Source organism: Arvicanthis niloticus, chromosome 3 (genome assembly GCF_011762505.2).
Source record: "Arvicanthis niloticus isolate mArvNil1 chromosome 3, mArvNil1.pat.X, whole genome shotgun sequence".
In the NCBI taxonomy this organism is placed as follows: domain Eukaryota; kingdom Metazoa; phylum Chordata; class Mammalia; order Rodentia; family Muridae; genus Arvicanthis; species Arvicanthis niloticus.
Window position 1 is genome coordinate 133,344,540 of NC_047660.1, and position 18,562 is coordinate 133,363,101.

The following is an 18,562-nucleotide window of genomic DNA, read 5'->3' on the forward strand; positions in this document are numbered from 1 at the left end:
AAAGCAACAAGAGGCGTGACTAACACAGTAACATCTTTACACACATGTAGACCTGTTTACTACAACCACCTGGGAACCTTATTTATGAGCTCTAATGAATTCGAGTTTGATTTGTCTGTGGAGTGGTCTGGACACCAGATTTTTCAGAGTTCACCGGCTGATTAAAATATGTATTATATCAAAGAACAGAATTATTGTCGTAGATCAAGAGTACATCTCAGTCTTGGCTATTGGAATCACCTGTGGGAATGTGGATGTCCAGGCTGTGGGCCTTCAGTCAGTCAGTCTCAGATCCAGTAGTTCCTAGGTTGGACCTGCAAAGGAGCTTGTTAGTGAAGTCCCCAGGTTATGCCTGTAGCTGTTTAACAGACAAACTTTCAGAGCCGCTGGCTCCGTCCTGAATGCATCCACTGCTGGGCATGAACTGAGGGAAGAGCTAAGAGGGCGTCAGCAACATTTTCACCTTCTGTTCCAGTGTAATTGCTTTTGATGTGTTACTCCACCATAGACTGATTATAAACAGGTTTGCTAACATATTTTTAAGAGGAGATTTAGCTTGAGATTGAGGGAGTGAAATTAGCATTTACTTGGAATAAATAATTGTGCTTCCTAAGCAACTTTCTCCACTTAAAGTGGGAAGGAATCTAATAGTGGAGATCTATAAATATGTGGGTCATCTCCAGTGGCATGTGCGCCTGCAGTAACAAGCCATGGAAAAGAAAATATTTTTGTATAAGCACACAGAGGAACCTTGACCTTTTCATTTGGGCCACTATGGTATGGAAATGATGCTTTAGGGACTAGGGGCCATTGGCAAGAAAGTCACTGCAGCCAGCCTTAGAGGCTGTGCCAAGCACTACTGCAGGCATACCATGCAGACTTTGATGGGCTTATAGTTATACTCTCTGGAATTATTATTCATGATAGGTTTGTGAGAAGACTAAATATTATTCTGAAGTTATAAAGACCTTGGTAATCTCTTTCCCAAGCAGCAAGACCTAGAAAGAATTGCAACTCATGCCCATAGGTCATGAGTTCACTGCTCTGCCCACATGGCATGTTCTTTTTCCAGACACTGACTCTGGATGATCCACTAGGGGAGGGATGAGGAGGACAAAAGAATCCAAAGTATCTGTTCACTGAACACACAGAGACAAGAGAAATGCATTTGGGCAAATCATGATATCTGTCCTGAGGGGTAGAAGAATCATTGGAAGGACGCCTTTGAGTGACATAAAGACCATGAGTGCCCAGCTCCTGAGTATCCACTTGGAACCTCAGGGCCTCCTCAGAAGGATGACTGAGAAATAGATCTTACTCCTTAGCGGGGCTCCTTGGTGCTCCCTTCCTGAGAGGTCTTCCATTTCTTCTTAGATCCCTGAGGCCCACCTTAGAACAAACTTATAGTACTTATATCTGGAATTTTTTTTTATTTTAATTATCCTTATCTGAGTTCAGACTGGGCTCAGTCTCTTTTTGGCCCTGGAAAGGTGGTCCTTAATAAATACAGTGTGAGGACAATTGGGACGTTTCCACTTTAACTCTCCTCTTTAGCAGTCACTCCTAGTAGAACCTGCACAAGCATCATTTATTAAGAAGCACCTTCTAAGCCTGGGGAGCTAAGCTAGAATGTGGGGGAGTCACGCCACCATGACTCATTCAAGCAGGTAAGTCAGCCATTTTTATGCTAGTCCTCTAGGCAAAAAAGAATCGGGAGGGATTGATTGCTCCAGGTATTTCATCTCAAGCACATTGTTACAGATTTTATCAAATGTTTGTGTCCCCAAAATCCATATCTTGAAACTCTACATCCCAGTATGGCTGTGTTTCGAGGCACGTGACATAAGAATGGGGCCCTGGCCCACTATGATTAGTGTCCTTATAAGAGAAGACCCAGCACAGCTTGCTTTCACCAATTACCATTTCAGGCACCTGGTTACATAATAACTTCTTATCATTAGTCCACCTGCCAAGAAGACAGCCTTCACCAGAAATCGAATCAGCTAGAACCTTGAGCACACACCACAGGGTTCAGAAATGTGAGAAAAAGAAATGTTTACGGGTTAAGCCACCAGTCTGTGGTATTTTGTTACGGCAGCTGTAGCAGATTAATAAATCCACAGTTTTAGTTTTTCCTACCCACGGTGCAGGCTTCATCAGGTTAGAGCTCCTCGTTCTTCCTATGGTGGCCCTGCTTCAGCATCAGAGCATCACACCTGAGGGGAAAGACTTAGTAGAGAGGACTTCATAGACCTCACACCGGCACATCCCTCCCCTGCACTAGCTCAGACAGAACACACAAATGATGGGTAGCCATAGAGGGTGCAGAAGAAAATGTCTGTGATGTCCTGTTTGTCCTTCACCTAGTAGTGACTGATGAAGCATCTACTGAGAAAGCTAAAGCTTCAGGTATTGTAGCTGGGTATCCCAAGGATCCAGGAGCATGAGCAGAGTAAGCAAAGGTTACCATGTCATTGTGAAAGACTTTGCCTCATTGTCCTAGCTGGCCATCTGTTTGTCACGTTTGGCCTGGGATTGCCAGACTTCCATTCTAGTGGACAGCTTGAGATCAGGAACTAGCTGTGTGGGGAACTTTCTCATTAGGAGGTTAGAAGTTACACCGCTGTGTTCCTGACTTGGGACTAAGATAGCACAGCTAATCCCTAACACCAGACCAGGCAGTTGTGCACACAGTGAGGACAGCTGTATCTACACACAGTTGCTCACAGCTCTGAGGGGTTACGTCTACCTTTCCTATTGGTTTTACAAAAGCCACATATGTAGGGCACATCTAGACCTGGATGGTTAAAACTCAGCCTGTCACTCATCAGAAGACTATCTGTGCCACCACGAGGTATCCAACAGCTAAGCTACTCAGAGTGGTTGGAGTGTAGGACCCAGATATAAATGAGACACACGGTTAACTAATGCAAATATTGCTTCAGATTGTAAACCAGGAACAGGGAACCAAAGAAACAATGCCACGGACAATGTAACAATGTAACGGACCTTGCCAGATGCAAATAGACTAAACAGACACACAAACTGTTGCCTAATTTTCATGTAGACACATGAAGCTTGAACAATTTGTTTGGATCCTTAACTCCAGTTACATTTGTTCTATCGTTGAGTTTCAGGTTGGAAATTTACACACTAGGCCTTCTAGAAATAAGCTTTCATATTACTTTGTGGTTTCTGAAGAATAAACTAAACGTTTGTTTGAAGCAGTTCTTAAATATATCTCTTTAAATATATTAATTTATATTATTCATATCACAGTGACATGGTGACCTTTGTTTACCCTGCTATTGCTCCTGGATTCTTGATGTTCCCAGCTACAATACCTGGTAATTTAGCAGAGGATAGATGCTTTCTCAGTAACTACTTAGTAATGGACAAACAGGACATCACAAACATTTTCCTTCTAAGTCTTCACACTTTGAAAGGAATATATTTAGAGAGATGTACTTAAGAACTACTCCAAACAAAATATTTTGTTTATTCTTCAGAAATCATGAAAAGTAATATGACAGAGGTATAGAAAAAAAAAAGAAAAAAAAGAAAAAGAAAAGAAAATGAGAAAAGCAAATGAAACTATAGGCTTCCTTCCGTGGAGGCACACTTAAAGCATCACATTCTAGCTACTTCAATAAAGAAAACAGCCCTGCAACTCTTCAGTTAGTGCTAAGGATACCACAATGCCAAAGAAACATAGAGTCGCCTGAATCAGTTAGTGATAGCATAGTTCCATGTTTTTTTTGCAAAGAGCAGATTGAAACTGTGGAGATGGCTTTGTGGGTAAGGCATTTGCCATGCAAGCACAAGGACTTAAGATCAGGTCTCTGGAACCCATGTAAAGCCGTGTCTATAATCTCAGAGCGTCCATAGCAGGATAGGAAACAGGGACAGGAGAATCTCTGGAAGCTTGAGGGCCAGCTAACATGGCTCATTCACACAGTAGCCACAAACAACACTGTGAGGCGACACTAGAGGTTGTCCTGGAACTTCTACATCCACCCAACTTCACATCCACAAGTGCCTGTGAATGTGTGCAGGCCACAGTTTGTACACACAAAAGATACAAGATAAGAAAGAACAGGTTATTTTAGCATTAATAGCTATCATAGAAACATTCTGATTAAAACTACCTTAGTCATTCAGATTTTTTTCCCAGTGAGCAAGCAAGGGAAAACCATTTCCTGGAAACTATACTAGGAAACACCTTTTTCTTGGACTGCAGAATAAGTGCCTTTTCACTGCACACGACCATGCTGATTTAAACATTGCTTTGAACATGTGAGAATTATTTTGCTAGAATAGTTTTATAGTCAAGTATTGCAATAATCTCATTTTGGACTACAAAAATTTGTTTTCCATAAGAAAAAATAAAATTAAACACACAAAACAAGAGAGAATAGAAAAATCTAAAATAATATACTTGAACCTTGGAAGTAAGAAATGAAAGGTGCAATATTCTTCATTTTTATTTCCTGAGTGAGTCTTTCTTTCTTTCTTTCTTCTTTCTTTCTTTCTTTCTTTCTTTCTCTCTCTCTCTCTTTCTTCTCTTCCTTCCTTCCTTCCTTCCTTCTCTCTCTTTCTCTCTCTGTCTCTTTCTCTCTTCCTTCCCTCCCCCCTCTGTCTCTCTGTCTCTCTCTCTCTTTCTTTCATTTGAATTATGTAAAATTCTCACCTGAGCAAGATACTGCACAGACTGGGAGAGAGCCAGCATATCCTAGCAAGAATCAGAGGCAGGCCTCCAGGCAACTTGATCTTTAAGCCAAACTCAAATGAATGGGAGAGCTATTACAAGTGGGGAATCTACTGAGAACTTGCTGGCTATATGCCAGGCTCCAAACAGAGTTGCAGATAGCAGCAAAATAAACAGCAGAGCAAATGTTTAAAGAACAAAACCATTTGAATAAACCCCTTAGTGCTATTCTTTATGGACGTTACCAGGAACTCTTCACTCTGCTTCCAGCTGTCCCAGCTTCGTCCTCCCTGTAATCTTTCAATTTCTGGAATTTTCAGAATTATTTGAGTCTCATTAGTTATCATATTTTTTTCCTCATAAAGTTACCATGAAGACAAGGACAGTACCCCTTATTCATGGCTTATGTAACGGCATTAATTGCCTATGTTGAGACCTAGCGAATAGTAGGCTACGTTGTGTCAACAGACCAGTGAGAGGATGAAAAAAGAATGATCTAGAAAGCAAAATTCAAAAGAAGACATGACTGGGTGCATACTAGGCAAGGGATATTTAACCACAATCATCAATTTTCCCCATCAGTTCTCTAAAATCAGAAAAGACCAGATTATGTTTGGAAGAAAAGAAGAGAAAATTCAAAGGGGAAAAAGAAAATATAAACTAGGCTGTGAGAAGTTTGGTTAAATTGGCTAATACTCAAAGACTTTCTGCCCACATTTCTCCATCCTTGGATATACATAGCTGTCCACACGGAGCAGACACTGTTTCCTAAAAGGGGTTACACTATATAGGTTGTATAAATAGCACAACAGTAATGTACACATCTCTGACCCCAAGCCTGACAGTGGCCCTCAAAAATCAGCCTCCTTATGTGTCAGCGTAAGGCCCAGAGACTGAAGTGGAGGTGGACGATTTGCATCTTATGCTGTCTTTTCCATCAGTCTGTGAAGCTCCCTGGCTGCTAAGTACTAGTCTGCCTAGATGCTGGACAAGAACAACAGGAAGAGGGAAAGCAGCCTGCTTATCTAGAAAGTTGAGCATTGCCTGAGGTAAACCACAGGCTTGTCACTCGTTTTCCTACCTAGAAACGTAAAGCTCATAAAAATACAGCAGAGAGAGAGAGAGAGAGAGAGAGAGAGAGAGAGAGAGAGAGAGAGGAATAACACATGACCCACATCCCCACAGCTATTGGTGTTTTCTTCTCCATCGTCCTCCACTGAAAGAGATGCAGCCATGTGATTCTCCACTCAAGAAGTGACATAGGTAACATTGAAACTCCAATGAGTCATCACTAAACAAGAGAAACAAAGACAGTGAGGACAACTCAGTGCTGCAGGAAAGTGGATGAGTCACTCAGCCATTACCTCAGGGATGTAAAATGACAGGGATATTCTGGGGCACATTTTGATGACTCCTTGTGAAAAGTGGTGTCCCTATGCCACCTAGCAGCATTAATGTTCTGTTTGTGACTTGTTTTAACCACCTACCTATCCAAGGACCCTTGATTTCTACTTTGGGTTCTGAGTATCAGATTCTTTTTTTTTTTTGGGAGGGGGGGGGTTTCGAGGCAGGGTTTCTCTTGAGTACCAGATTCTGTACAAACTTATGTACACTTTCTGAGCACCTAAAAATGTAATTAATTATTGCCTACATTATTTTTCTATGCTTGGCGTTCCATATCAGATTAGAGACAATGGAACTGGCTATTGCAGTCAAATATTTGAGACGTTTTGTTGACAATTTAATATTACTCATATTACTGAGATTTCTTATTATCCACAAGGACAAGGAACTGTGAAACAGATATTGTAGAACTTTAAAATAATATCTTCATAACTCTCTGAGTGTGGGAGGAGCAGCTACTGGTGCTTCTGCCCTGGTTTTGTAAGGAATTCTAAAAAAACCTGGCTTTTAAAAACTAAAGAGGGGGAATTATACCCTCCAAGGTCACCAAAAGCATATTTTGCTTTTGTCCTATTTGTTTTAAATTTTTTGCAAACTGATGCTAAAGGCCAGTCTGCAGCAGATTGCCACTGGCATCCAGTCACTTCCAGCTCATTTGCCAGGGTCATATGGAGAGACCCCCCTAACTAATACATGGGATGGTCCCAACCCTGTTTTAATTTGGGGCCATGTGAAGTATTTATAAAAGATAAAGAGATAAAGAGTATGTTCTGTGGGTGTGTGGAGAGGTATGAGAAGGGGATGTCTCAGCTGGTCCATGCAGAGGCATCTCTTCCCCCAGAGGGACCAGTCACACACTGGTATAGCATAGAATAGAGTTTATTCAGGGCATGGGGAGGGTGGCCAGAGGGTAGTAGAGGCAGAGAGAGAGAGAGAGAGAGAGAGAGAGAGAGAGAGAGAGAGAGAGGAGAGAAGTGGAGGAGCAGAGAAGTAGAGGCCAGCCATTCAGCCATGATCACGTGGAGACGGGGGGGGGGGGGAAGGGTGAGACGACAGAGAAGCTAGAAGCAAGAGAGCAAGAGATTAAGAGAAAGAGAGGAGGGGGCAAGCAGCCCCTTTTATAGTGGGCCAGGCCTACCTGGCTGTTGCCAGGTAACTGTGAGGAGGAGCATACCTGGCTATTGCCAGGTAACTGTGGAGGTAGAGTTTAGACAGAATACTAACACCATGGTTGAGTGTGTTTTTTCACAAAAAGAAAATGGAACCCAATGGCTGCCTGAAAGATTGTTCCATGAAGTGGCCACAGGTCTTGAGCCTAATAATTATGATTCTAATGATGAATATGGCTCAAAAGCTTATCAGCCAGCTGAGTTAACATGGCACATGGTCTCCACTCTTACTGGAGAGTAAGTGTTTTTTATCATTACTTAAAGCCATCCACTATATACCTAGTGGCCAGACTTTGTGTCTGATCCCTGCCAATCGGCAGCTGGGTTAGATACTGGAACATTCCTGCTTACAACCTTATTTTCTACACTGCTTGGATAATCCTGTTACTTTTAACCTTTGAACCTTGTATCTCAAACAGATTGGATGCCTTCACGCAGGATTGCTCTCAGCAAGTGTTGGTATCAGGCTCCGAACCCAGTGATGTTACATCTAGGCAACCCCCACATTGTTGCCAAGGCAACCACCATACATTTCCAGGATCCATCTGGCTACCTCACCTGTACCTGGGAGAGGCTATGTCACTGCCCATATAAAACAGGCAGAACCCCCTGACCTTGCTCTCTTCTTCCATCTTCTACTCCTCTCTCCCCTCCCCCCCCCCCCCACTGTTTGGTCTGGTGTGGTCTGTTCTAAGCTGCGCATGCGGATGTCTCTCAGCAAGCGCAGCTATTCATCATGGCAGTTATCCATCACTATGAAGAATTGCATTGAGTGCATGCTCACAGGTCCTTTGGTCTGAATGTGGCTTTGGTCTATATGGGAAAAAGTGTGCCAAAGATGGCCGGTTAGTCAAAGACGGGTAAGAGTGTTCTTGAGCTTCTATAGACCTAAGACAGAGGCATACATCAATATGCTATATATGTTTTCCTCGATGATGGGTAATAGGGAGCAATATAGACAGCAACCTAAGCCAGGTCTCCCGGCCACTTTTTACCCTAGATGAGATGAAATCTTGTGCCCATCCAGCTGCTGGCACTGCTCATTTAAAAAAACTAAAAAGGGGAAATTGTGCCCTACCCCCAGCCTTGAGCAGGCCTAAAAGACCTTGTTTACCACAATAGACCAAAAATAATAGGACCTAGGTAAAGTTACCTTCCTTGGCTGCACGTACAGCCTGCTACAGGAACTTAGAAGAATAGACTGCCTGCTGAACTTGCTTTGAGACACCTTCGGCTGTGACTAAGGATGGGTTCCCCTCACCCATCTCCAGCTGAAGCAAGAAGGGGTTCGGTAGTGGGGCCTTCCCTTTAACTTGAGAGTTGAACATTAAACTTCCAGCCTTGATCAGAGAATTTGCCTTGGCTCTATCTTTTCCTGCTCTCTGTCCCTTTTTCATTTCCATCTCCACTTTCAGGAGAACCCAGTTGGTCTGTGGCCACAGGCGGCTACAATAATCACCTCAGGAGTACAATAGGTACCTTATTATAGAATCTTTAATCTCATAAGACGACCGGTAGCCTATGTGTGATAGCGCTGTGTGCACTGAATGTGCGGTACTCACGAGATGTATGGAGTGAATGCACTATGAGCTCTGCTGAATGTGTACAAGAAAATGAATAGAAGCAAACCTGGGAAAATCAGGATAGACTCAGTAGATTGTACTAATATCAGTCAATATTCTGGATATGCTATTAAATCATGTTTAGTAAACTTGGAGTAAACTGAGTTGTGAACAAAAAGGGTCTCTGCCTTATTTTTTTTAAGTGCATAGAGCTAGCATCCTGTCTAAACTCCACCCTCACAGTTACCTGGCTACAGCTAGGTATGCTCCTCCCCACAGTTACCTGGCAAAAAGCCAGGTAGTCCTGGCTCACTATAAAAGGGGCTGCTTGCCCCCTCTTCTCCCTCTTGATCTCTTGCTCTTGCTCTCTTGATCCCTCTGTCCCCTTGCCCCTTCCCTTCCCCCTCTCTCCATGTGCTCATGGCCAGCCTCTACTTCTCTACTCTCCCTCTCTCTTTCTGCCTCTACTGCTCTCCTGGCTCCCCTCCCCATGCCCTGAATAAACTCTATTCTATACTATACTGGTGCATGGATGTTCCCTCAGGGGGAAGCGATGCCTCTGCATGGGCCTGCTGAGACATCCCATTCCCCCATACCTCTCCACTCCTCCACAGAACATACTCTCTTTATCTTTTTATAAACACATCACATAGAACTACAATAGTGTTAATTTAGGGTGCATACTCGTGTGCGTGTTTGTAGAGTGATAGAATAACAATGAGTAAACAACACTTGCTGGCAAAGTAAGGCAATTTTTTTTAAAAAAGATAACTGACTATTCTAGGTACCTGTATTTTATCTGTGTTTATTTTCAATTTTACACTTTTATACTACTGAGCCCCATCCATGTCATGCTCCCAAAGAACCTTGTTTTGTTTTTTAAGGATTAAAATGCAAATATTATTGAGTTGAAAAAATGATGAAAATATAATAAATTCACACTTACTTCCACTACCCAGTGGTAATTTGAACAATAATGCTATAAAAAGTATACCATAACAGGGTCCAGGAGATAGCTCAGGTGTTAAAGTGCTTGTCACACAAGCCTGAGGACCTGGGTTTGGATCCCCACAACCCCTGTGAAAAAGCAAACGGTGGCAGCATGTACCTATAATGCCAGCACTGGGGATGCAAAATCAAGACAATCTCTGGAGCTTACCAGCCTACCAGCCTAGCTGAATAAGCAAGCCCTCAGTTCAATAAGAGACTCCATAAAAATAAGTCTCAATAAGAGACTCAAATAAAGTGAAGCAGCTAATGAGATGGCTCAGCTGGTAAAACAACTTGCTATGTTTTGGGAGCTGACTCCTAGCAGAAAGCGGCTATCATCTTTGCAGCCATCTCGAGCCATGTACCCTGACAAGAAACTTGTTTTTCAGCAGCCTACAACAGCTGAGCACACTCTGATAAACACCTTGTTTTTCCCACATATCTTGTTTTGCTGTTTAGTGCCCACAGCTGCAAGGTGCACGTGGTAAAGTGTCTTCAGCTGTGTTCTGTTCTTCTGTTTGTGTTCATATATACCCAGGATTTTCTTTCCATAAACGGGACTTGATCACACACCCTGTCTTGTCGTCATTCTTCGGTCTCTTGCCCCTCCATCCCCTAACTCTCTCTCTCTTGCTAGTCCCTGTTGACTGACTCGATCGGACCAGGTCAGCTATATAAGCCTGGTGACCTGAGTCCCATCCCCAGAACCCATGAAAAGGTGGAAGGAGAGAAGCAACTCCCTAAAACTGTGCTCTGACCTCCACACATGCACTATGATACCTGCACAGATGTTGGTCCGCGTTTTACCTCACCGCTGGTGTGTGTGAAGGCTGCTGGGGCAGATGAAACGCAGTGGCACTAAGTTACATTCCGTCCTTGCTGTCGCTGAGGTGCTGGGCTCTCAGAACACTGACAAGGAAAGCTCAAGGGAAGCGGAAGGCAGCCTAAGATGGGAGCCCCAGCCCGAGGGAGAAACAGCGCAGGCTGGGGCCAAGATTGTAGTTCCCAAACTCCCGGGCATCTAGCCGTCTCTAGAAACCAAGAGGAGTTGGAAAGAGGACCTGAAGGCCAGTGATGGGAGTAGGAATTGGGGATCTGCCTTAGCCCAGGGGTGAGTGTCAAGTGTGTGGAAGAGCCTTCTGCAGGAGACTTAAGTGGTGTAGCTCGGTAAGGAAGGCAGTTCTTGATAAGACATTCTTGCTTGTCCAAACTGTTTATTCATGGTGGGAAATGGATGGAGACAACTTACTCAGGGTGGACCACAGGCTAAATACCTTTTCCAGGACGGAATGTCAGGAAGGGGAGCTTATTGGCTAAACCCTCACAGCCCGTCTAGAGTCTAGATACATTAGCACGGAGAACTCTGGGCTCTATGCTACCTGACCAGTTGCTATGATCTTCTTAGTGGGGTGTTGAGGTCACACGCTCTAGGACAGGAACCAGGTTGGGAGCAGATTCAAATGCCTATGGTTCTCAATTATGAGACTTGCTAGGGTTCCTTAATTTGCTTCATCTTACCAGTTTTTCTTTTCTTTTTTCTTTTCTTTTTATTTTTTAAAGATTTATATATTTATTTCATGCACATGGGTATACTGTCTCTGTCTTTAGACACACCAGAAGGTGGCATCAGATCCCATTACAGATGGTTGTGAGCCACCATGTGGTTGCTGGGAATTGAACTCAGAACCTCTGGAAGAGCAGTCAGTGCTCTTAACCACTGAGCCATCTCTCCAGTCCCTTACCAGTTTTTGTGTCTGGTGATTTGATTCCACTTGCCTCACACACATACATATAGCCTCATACCATGCACACATACCCACTGATAATTAATTTAAAAAGTACAGTGAAGAGTAATTGAGAAAGATGTCTTACATCCACATCTGGCCAGCACATGTACCTGGGCCTCTCACCTTAATTGCTAATTAAGAAAATATGCCAAGGTTTACTTACAGGCCAGTCTTGTAGAGGCATTTTTGCAGTTGTGTTTCCCCCTTCTTATATTACTAGCTTGACCAGGACAATACACCACAAATGTGCGAGCGTGCACACACACACACACACACACACACACACACACGTTTTTATAGACAGGAATGGAGCCCGCTCAGCAAGAAACTAGCATGGTTTGAAGCACAGCACAATACAACACTGAACCATGAAGTATTTTTAAAGTTACTGCCCATTTCAAAGCATTGGACAAAAGCAAAAATAAAGCCAACCAAATGAATATTCAGCAAAATGTCACCATCTATTTTTTAACACGCACATACATACATGCTGATTTTTATCATTTTACATTCTGAATGATTTAAATGAATTCATTTGAGGAAAGGGTTGATGGCGGGAGCTTTCCTCATTTGTTGATGTCTCTGAACTTCTTTCTGCTCTTCATTCTTTTACTGTTTTTATTCTCTTTCTGCAACATAATGTTTTTTACTTTTTGTTGGGAACTTCACACTGTGCACCCCCATCATGTTAGTTTCTGGTTCCTCCTGTGTCCACCCTCCCAGCCTTGCGCCGCCTCCCCAATACACTCAGTGCTATTTATGTTGTCCTTGTACTCACTGGAGCATGGTGAAATGCCCAGTGGCCAGCCCCTTAAAGATGACTGAGGTCCTCCCCCAGCCCCACCAGAAGCTATCAACTGTGAAGAACTACACTTTGGCATCCTCATTGCAGCTTTAAAAGACTCTTCCATGGATTTTTGTCTTTACTGTTTCTTTTGGGGGGGGGGGGGGCTTCAGGAAAGGTCAATCCACCCTGAACCTGCCTAATGTTGTGTCTTGTAATTTTAGACACATAAAAGTATGGCTACTGCTCTTACCCAGATAGAGATTCCCAGTACCAAATAAACTGGTTATGGTGGTACATATCTATGCTTTTAGCACTTGAGAGGTGGAGACAAGAAGATCAGAAGTTTGAGGTGACCTTCAGCTACTTCGAAAGTTGGAGACAAGCCTGGGATACATGAGACCCTGTCAAAAACAAAAAACAACAACAAAAAGCAAGCTTCAGAGACTGTTCCTCTTGCATTTCTGTGGGCCTTGCTAGACCTCCTGGGTCTAAGAAGTATGTGTCCTTCAAAAGTTCTAATACATAATGAAACAAGGAAGGTGACTTTTGGATTGTGTATATCTCAATTCTCAGCCTCATGAAGCCACAGAAGGGCAACAGCCTTCTCCGCATCAAAGGGATAACATAGACAATGCCACATGCATATGAAGAAGTGGCTATTAATAAGTGTGCTTTCTCCCCACAGTCCCCTGCTGTGTTCTCTGGTTTCCTCTAACACAAAGTCAGAAATGACATGCTCCCTTTGGCAGAAGACACCCTGAACCAGCCTCAGGGCACGTGATGATTGGGGAATTTGAAGCCAGCTTATCAGTTTTTATCAAGCTGAACCAGGGTGGGGGTGGTGGCAGATACTCAAACAATTAAGTTGACACTAATTTAAAACATGATGGGAAACAGATTTTAGCATGCCAGAAGTGTGTGTGTGTTTTCCTCAGTTGGAAAGTAAAACAAGAAGTTTCATAGGATATTATTTGGTACATAAGAAGAAAAGAAGTTGGGGCTTTTGATATGGTTTAGTGGACAAAGGTGCTTGTTGATAAGCCTGGAGACCTGAGTTTGATCACTAGGTTCTACATAGTGGGCCCCCTCAAGTTGTCCTCTGACTTTCACACCTGTACTATATGGCACCACCCCCATCCCCAGCAAAATAAACAAGTTAATATATTTAATCCTCTGACAGCTTTGGTAGCTACAGACATTGGGTGATTGAAGACAGAGTTCAGACCTGTACCTTTTAGCACCCTGTATCCCTTAGTTAAAGTGTCAGGAAAGCAAGAGTCTCCAAACGATGCCCAAGGTCATGTCTCTACAAAGAGCAACTCTGGAGATATTTTCAAGAGACACGATGTTACTGTTCTAGGTGCACATCGATTTTTATGACAGTCATAATTGTCTTCTTGAAAGCTATGTTAAAGGAACACTGAGTGCACAGCTTCAGCTGACATATGAATGCAAAAGACACTGGAAAGAGCCCCGAGTTACTCCTTGATCAATGCTTCATGTGATAGAAGGAAAAAAGGCAGGCACTGCAGCCACTACATTTGCTTTTGTTGACTGAGCTTCCTTCTCTGCTCATGCTTGATTTCATCTCTAAAGACTAGGCTCTGCCTCTGCAAACATAGCAAGAATTCATCTTGCTTCCCAAACGATAAGAGTTCAAAATTACATAATGTTTTTCTCTTGAGATGGCTTCTAGACACTACCTCACTAAACTAACACCTTCAAGAGACTAGCAAATACAAGAGTTGAATGCTGAGCCCCTCCCACCTGCCTTATCAGTGTGCTGCTGTGGAATCAAGGCAGGAATGGAGGCAAGCAGTTCCCCCACCCCACGAGTGTTTATTTGACTTTTGAGTGTCTCTTAAGGTTTCTAAAGAGCATGCTTTACACGCTCAGCTGATCATTTACACAGAATCTTCTAGTTCTCTATGCCTATGAAGTTCTGAGGTGAGTGAAGGTTCTTAGTAAGACAGGTCGGGACCCATCTTTGCATCTTTAACATTTAGACCTAACTTTCACATCAAGCGTTCTTTCCTTCTAGGAATCCAAACCACTGGAATCTGTTCACTGATTGCCCTTTTAGTGTTTGGAATTCTCCCCAATCAAAAAGTCCCAACAGTTCAACCCAACACTACAGTTTGGGTCCTGGCTTCTGCTAGCATCCTTGTTACAGGTTGAGAAACATCATCAGATACCAGCAAATAAGGAAGGAGACCACTGCAGGCACAGGCTGCTTAGGCAGGATCTCAGAAGTGCAGTGGGTGGCTCCATAGGGTTGATAAAACTCAGACTGGGGGTTGGGGGCATATGGGAACTCTGACGAGTGGAAGATGAGAAGTAGGAGAACTTCTGGACAGGATTGCTTCCAATGCTGCTCACCCAAAGGGCTTCCCCAAGAAGCCACTCTTTTTTTTTTTTTTTTTAAGATTTATTTATTTATTTTATGTACACGAGTACACTGTCTCTGTCTTCAGACACACCAGAAGAGAGCTTCAGATCCCATTACAGATGGTCATGAGCCACCATGTGGTTGCTGAGAATTGAACTCAGGACCTCTGGAAGAGGAGTCAGTGCTCTCATTCCTCATGGATTCTAGCCAGGTAGGCCGCACACCTTTTTTGTGCTTGTTCTTCTTCATTCTCTGTCTCATTTCTTTTTTCTCTGGGATCCTACCCTGTAAATGATAGTCTTCATATAAATGTATGTAGTAAATTAACATGGCATCTGGATCTCCTTATCCTAGCTAGTTCCCAATAACGACACAGAGAGACCAAGATTTATTTCCAAGCTTCCTCTCCAATGGACAGTCAAATGATCTAGCTTAATCCTCTAAACTAATCTGACTCCCTCCCAGCCTATATCCCCATAATTTTTGGCCTTCTAGTCACCAGCTGAACTCTATGAACTCTTTCTTCCTTCCTCCTCTGGTTGATTGCAATTACCCTTCCTCCCTCTCTGTTTTCCCTGGCTAGCATAAGTCCCACCTTATTCTCTCACCTGCCCAGCCATTGGGTGACCAGCATTTATTGACAAGGCAAAGAATAAATGTTAAGAATTGTTTACACAAACTCAAGACAGGAGATTCTTGAAATAACTATTACAATGCCGTGTCCAGATTGAAACAAGGCATGAGGGCAGAGAAATAAGCATTTGAATAACACAGTGCACAAAACATTATATTATTATTATTATTATTATTATTATTATTATTATTATTATTATTATTTTGGTTTTTAGAGACAGGGTTTCTCTGTGTAGCCCTTGGCTGTCCTGGAACTCACTCTGTAGACCAGGCTGGCCTCAAACTCAGAAATCCGCCTGCCTCTGCCTCCCAGGTGCTGGGATGCACAAAACATTATGCCTACACTACCCTATAATAAAAACTAGCACATTGAAATTTTCACCTTGATTTCTGTTTTCTATAAAACCTGGGCTAAGACATTGTAATAGGAGCATCCACAGAAAGCAGGCCTCCAGGGAGAACCTTGGGTACCCACTGGCTGTCGTAAACCAGAGTCTGTCACCTCTCATCTACAATGATAATATAACAGCTAAAATACCTATTTGGGCTTGATTGGCATGTTATGTAGGGAGAAGCCAAGATATTGTCATTTGAAGTAGCTGTTTCTAAACGTGATCAGTACAGGGAAAAAGATGGCAAGAAAGGTTTTGTGTGGAAATTGTTTTTGATGACACTGGACTTTGCAAAAATGAGAAAAAAAAAAAAAGAAATGCAAGGAAGCTAATTGCCTACTTAAAAGATTTTGCAAAAGCCTGGAGGTCTCCATGACAGCCTTTAAAATCTCCCTATCTCTTATAGCAGAGCAAATAAGAAAAAAAAAATCAAGCCCAGGATTGCATGCTCTAAGGTGGTAAGCCTACAAGGAGGAAAAATGCACAGCCTCCGATATCTCCCATGTCAAAGTGAGGGCTGACAGAGAGAATGGGTACCTGGAATGGGAACAGTTGGTGGCTAATCTTGATATCTTGAATATCCAGTTTTCCATGACCTTCCCTGGAGACTAAATAAAGGTTCACTTACAGCAGTGCTTCTCAACCTTCCTAATGCTGCACCCCTTTAAAATACGGTTCCTATGCTACATCATAACTAAAATTTTGCTCTGATTATGGATCAAGATGTAAATCTTTATGTTTTCCAATGATCTTAGGTAACCCCAAAGGGGTCATGACCCACAGGTTGAGAGCCACTGACTTAGAGGCTTATAATAAGATAGACAGTCATACTTGTTTGTATCTAGATTGGACTGCCACTGCAACTCATGGCCTTCAGGCTAGTAGTCCTGTCAGAATCTCAGAAAAATATGATTTATAATGATAGCAAATGCATAATGACATTGCTGGGAGATCCATGGACAGCCAAGGAGAATGTTGAGTTTTCTCTTTCCTTAAACACACACACACACACACACACACACACACACACACACACACACACTCCATTTAGTTTTAAATGCAAATCAGAGGAAGGCGGGGATCTACAAGTCCACCCTGAAGGGAGAGCTACTCTGTCTCCTATGATTATGACTTACCTGCTTTGATGCTTTTAGGGTTATCTGTGAGTGCTGTATAGAATCTATAAGACCACAGGATTCTGGAGCAAAGCCATATCTTTTGTGGCAGAAACCAAGTCCCCATTTGGCAAAACAGCATGATACTTTACTGGTCGTGGATGTTTCATCCCACCAAGGAACACCAAGTGACTAAAACTAGAGCTGTTTTTTATGAGTACTATTAGATCTGCCAAGTAACAGGACTGCTTGAATATGACAGCAATTCTCTACATGATGGATGAAATAAATCAAGGTCAGATTGGCAATAAATTGATACCTGAGCAAGCTTCATAGATAGGTACCCTAGGTTCATATGCCTCTATTGTAGTAGTATCTTTCTTTCTATCCACTCCAATGAATCAAGAATTCACCAAAACCATCTGACAGAGGGAGAAAGAATTAGGACCTGCTTGGCACAAACATGGGTATGGTGTATTGCTGCTAGCCAGAAATGGACTTATGCTGTGTTAAAAGCCCACTGAAGACGGCTGGAGCAGCAGCTGAGAGAGTCTGTTGGGCAGAATTCAGAAGAACTCATTTGGTTATTATTTCACATTGAAGAAGTGGCCAGAGGAAAGGGTAGATACTCACCACTCAGAGTAGAAAGATGGTCTGTGATATTTCCGTTGCACAAACACCATAGAATCTACTTAAAAAGACTAAGATGGATAGAACATAGCTAGGAAACATAATTTTTGAATATATTCGATCTATTTTTAACCAGACTATTATGCATCATGTGACTGTGCCTTAGAAAATAATCTGATGTTAGTCAATATTCAGATCAATTCAAATTGTTATTTTTGTATAAAAATACATGTACAGAAACATCCAGAGTAATATTTGTGTAGCTATCTAAATCAGACGACCTTATGGTATGACACAATTTTTAGTATGAGTGTATACACACACATGGTATGAAAGCACCATAATGCATACAGATCTTTGTCTCATATTAACACACAGAAGATGATAATAGTAATAATGTCATACAAATATATCAAAAATAGGAGACAATGGACCAACAAGATGGCTTTGTGGGTAAAACTGCATGCCGCAGAAGCTTGCTGACCTGATTTGATCCTCAGAACCCCTGTAAAGACAGAAGAAGAGAACTCATTCCACAAAGCTGTCCTTCATACAGATGCCATGATGCAATGGTATGCACACACACACACACACACACACACACACACACACACAGAGAGAGAGAGAGAGAGATAGAGATAGAGAGAGAGAGAGAGAGAGAGAGAGAGACAGAGAGACAGAGAGACAGAGAGACTGAGATATACACAAATACAGAGAGACAGAGAGAGGAAAGTAACTTTTTAAAAGGCAAGGAGACAGCATAATCTGCCCTTTGTGTGTTAGCTCCTCATTACAACAACCTAACATGCAAAGGGACTAAGAAGACGTGATGGCAAAGATGGAAAGCACGTGGGAATCAAATAGTATGAATGGGCTCCAACTTTCAAGGCTCCCGTGGCTCCCTGGCTGCTGCTACTGTGAATCCTCATCTTTCCAGGGCCAAAGACTGATGCTGAGCCTCTAAGATGGCCAGTTTGGGAAAGACTTGCTAGTCAC